We start from the raw sequence: 4,133 nt of genomic DNA on the forward strand, positions 1-4,133 counted from the left end.
GGGAAACCCTGGTGCTGTAGTGGTTAAGAGCCACAGCTGCTAACCAAAATTTAGGTAGAACCCACCAGGTGCTACTTGGAAACCACATGGGACAGTTCTACTCTGTCCTATAGGGTCGCTATGAGTCGGAATCAACTCTGTGGCAGTGGATTTGGTATTTTTTGGAAGCATGGTAGAGAATTTAGGGGTAGCTGGGTATAGAGAAATAGAGAGGAAAGCCTGGTGGGTAGGGGTTACGAGCTACGGCTGTAACCAAAAGGTGGTCAGTTCGAATCCACCAGGCTCTTCTCGGAAACCCTATGTGGCAGTTCTACTCTGTAGTATGAGGTCGTTGTGAGTCGGAATTGACTCCATGGCAACGGGTTTGGTTTTTTGGTTTGGGGTTAGAGAGGAGATCGGTTTGCAGTGCAGTGGAAAAAGTTAAGGCCCTACTGGGATTTGAACCCAGGATCTCCTGTTTACAAGACAGGCGCTTTAACCAACTAAGCCATAGAGCCCATACAGATGTGTAGGTTAGTACTGGTTCTGTCCTGTCGGATTAGTTGAAATATTCTTGCTACAAAGTCCACACGATCAAATGCAGTTTACAGTGAGAAAACCGGCAAACTCCAAGAAGAGGCTTTGCTTACTCATATGTACTATAGAACTAATAAAGCAGGAAAAGATTCGGGCAGCTGCAGTGTCTGGTCCAATAATTCTTCATTTAGTGCAAGGATAAAACTCCGTAATAAGTCGAGGCTGCCAGTCGTTCTAAATGGGATAAAGTTTTCTAAAAACAACCTTTGCTGTTACTACGCCTCATCTTATGTAACTTAGATTCTTCTTTCGAATTCCTTTAAGTGAGGATCTCTAACAAAGGAACTCCACTGAGAGACTCAGACCACCTGTTTTCACATTACTCGGACTCAAAGCAAGCAGTGGTTTAGAGGGGAGGGAACCGGAGAGAACAATGCCAAGTCGAACACTGTAATGACTCTAATCATACCACTAGAGGTGTAGAGCCTCTTGGGGGAAAGGGGAGACGAAGTGAGGTCGGCTGGCCACACGGAGTCCCCGAATCCGGGCAGAGTCCTCCTAAGGTGAAGAGCTTTGTGGCTCCAGCGAAATCCCGCTGTGCCCCCTATTCACTCAAGACTGGTTCCTAGCTTGGTAGGTCATCGACTCACAAAGAAAGTAACCTCTTCTCGTCTCTAACCCGGCCCTTGCACCCTGCGGCCACCCCAGATTTCCCCCCTCTCGTCGCATTCCTGCCCTCGGGGTTGCTCAGAGGGCTGGACGCGCTGGCTGTGAAGCTGAACGCAGCTCTGCCCGGCCGAGAAGGTCCCGCGTGGGACTGTAGAGGGACCGTGGGAATCGGGATGAGGCAGCAGGTATGACACGCTGGGACTGAAATGACTGATGGGATGAGAGAGAGGCTGGGCAGGGGAGGGGAGACCCAGGGACCCCGCTCAGACCGCGTTGGTAAGGTGAAAGCAGCCAGGAAGCATCATCTCAGGGCACCGGGAGGACGCTGAGACATGATTCAAATGCGAAAGGATCCCTGCTCTGAGGTTTAGGAATCAAGACCATCAGCACAGTCAGTGAAAGTGGAAGATCTGTTGCACAACAAGGAAACTCTCAGGCACGCACACGTATGCACACAACACACACTCACACACCACCCAGACTCGATTTCCAGGTCGGTGGGGCGGGGGCTCCTCTGTTCGCTGATTGCGGACATAAAGAATAACTTCCCGCTGCCCATCCCTGACCCCCAGACTCAGCTGACGAGAGACTTCGCCTGGTCACTGTCCTGGAGCCGCGTCCTCCCTTGCGTGTGCGTGTGCCTGAGTCTGTTTTTAATGATTTTCTCAAGATTTTTTTTTTCTCTTCTAGAGTTTAATGGATTTTATTCTTTGGCAGTCTTTAGACTTTATGATATTTGGGTATCGTGAAGAGATAGCAAAGGAGGTAAAGTTAGGTCTCTAGTGTCCCTACTTGATGAATCAAAAACCAAACTCATTGCCGCCGAAAAAGTGTAAAAGTCTCATCCCTGAGACTTCCCGCAACATTCCTAGTCCCCCAGTTCCTCCTTGCACAGGCAAACACAGTTTCTTGGGTATCCTCTTGTGGGATGATACCTGTTGCACTTTTTTTTATGCGAATAAGGGTATTCCAGACACACTCCACTGCATCTTAGTTTTTCACTTCATATATGTTGTAGTGAATTCCAAATCAATACAGAAAGAGCTTCTTGCTCTTTTCCTAAAAAAAACCAAAAAACCCTCACCAGTGTTGAGTTGATTACGACCCTACAGAGCAGAGTAGAACTGCCCTGTAGGGTTTCCAAGCATTGGCTGGTGGATTTCAACTGCTGACAATTTTTAGTTAGCAGCCAAACTCTTAACCACTGTCCCACCAGGGATCCCTTCTTTGCTTGGCAGCATAGAATTCCACAGCATGGATATATCATAATATATAACTGGCCATACAAACAATGCTGCACTAAGTAATACTGCCTATCTGACGTTTCAAATGGTGTGAGTACTTTGCATACATGCAAATGCTGAAGCAGTGTATGTGACCTGCAGTGGTGATTCTCATTGATCTTACCTAATCAACATTCCCACCAGGATGCTGCAATAGTCTGGTTTGTCACACTGTTGCAACCACTCTTTATTATAATGAAATAAGGACAATACAAGTAATAACAAACCCATTGCCTTCTACTCGATTCTGACTCATGGTGAGTCCATGTGTCACAGACTAGAACTGCTCCACAGCATTCTCTTTGTTGTAATCTTCACAAAGGCAGATTGCAAGGCCTTTCTTCCACAGTAATTTTTCCCACATGTTTTAAATCCTACTCTCAGGCAGTAATCAACCAGGCAAGACTAGATTATGTTAAAGAGGATTAGGGTGGGATACAAAACCCTTACTGAGGTCACAACCCTCATCAAATGTAAGGGGGGTTTCCCTGGAGTGTGGCCTGCATAATGTTTTATCTTACAAGAGATAAAAGAAGAGAAAAGCAAGCAGAGAGATAGGAACCCCAAACCACCAAGAAAGAAGGCCCAGCAGCACAGCACGCCCTTTAGACCCCAGGTGCTTGAGTTGAGAAGCTCCTAGACTGGGGGAAGATTGGTAACAAAGACCTTCTTCCAGAGCCTGCAGAGAAGGAAGGCCTTCCTGGGAACTGGCACCCTGAATTCGGACTTCTAGCCTCCTAGAATGTGAGAGAATAAATTTCTGTTTCTTAAAGCCAACCACTTGTGGTATTTCTTCTATAGCAGAACTAGATAACTAAGATAGGTGGCAACTCAAGTCAGTAGAAATGGGTGAATTATTTGATAAATGATGTTAGGCTATCTGGGTGGCCATCTAGGAAAATAAAAGCTTACTTCAATATATCACCTGTAATACTTAATCAAATTCAAATAGATATAAAATTTGAAAGTAAAAAAATGAAAAATAAAACCAAACATAATTACTGGAAATGCCAAGGCAGAAAGTTTACATAACTTTGGGGGTAGAAAACCAATTTTTTACACAAAACTTAGAAACAATGAAAATTTGATATAATTCACTATATTAAAAAAATTCTACCTGAACACACTTCCATTCTCTTAAAAAAAAAAAAAAAAGATGAGACAAAACAACAACCAAAGATACAAACAAAAAAATACATAAGCAAAGTGGAAAAAAAAAAAGAACAAACTATGCAGAAAATATTTGTTATTTTCCTAACATGTAATATGCAACAGAGTAGGTTTGAAAAGCATGAAGTGTGGGAAAAAGTAATAGATTTCTATTGGCTTATCTGTCCCTGGGTGGTGCAGTTTATTGGCTGGGCTGGTAACTGGAAGTTGGAGTCCACCCATAGGCATCTCAGAAGAAAAGCCTGGTAACTACTTCTGAAGAATCAGCCACCGAAAACCCTAGGGAGCACAGTTCTACTCTGACACACAGGGAGTCTCCATGAGTCACAGTTGACTCCATGGCAACTGGTTATTGGCTAGTTTATGCAAACAGAATCCCTTGCAGGTAACCCCAGAATATAGTTGCCTGGGTAGGCAGAATCCTGTGCAGGTGGAATGCGGAGGGGAGGTGGTGGAAGGGAAAGATTTTCACTGTATATAAACCCTTATGTTTTT

The 4,133-nt window shown here is 44.7% G+C and overlaps 1 non-coding gene across 1 annotated transcript; it reads right to left on the reverse strand.

Annotated features, from left to right (window-relative positions):
* Positions 1-423: 423 nt before the first annotated feature.
* TRNAT-UGU (transfer RNA threonine (anticodon UGU)) lies at positions 424-497 on the reverse strand. Its single transcript has one exon. It is a non-coding gene; the product is annotated as a tRNA-Thr (tRNA).
* Between the last annotated feature and the right edge of the window lie 3,636 nt (positions 498-4,133).

The sequence above is a fragment of the Elephas maximus genome, chromosome 1 (assembly GCF_024166365.1).
Source record: "Elephas maximus indicus isolate mEleMax1 chromosome 1, mEleMax1 primary haplotype, whole genome shotgun sequence".
Lineage (NCBI taxonomy): Eukaryota > Metazoa > Chordata > Mammalia > Proboscidea > Elephantidae > Elephas > Elephas maximus.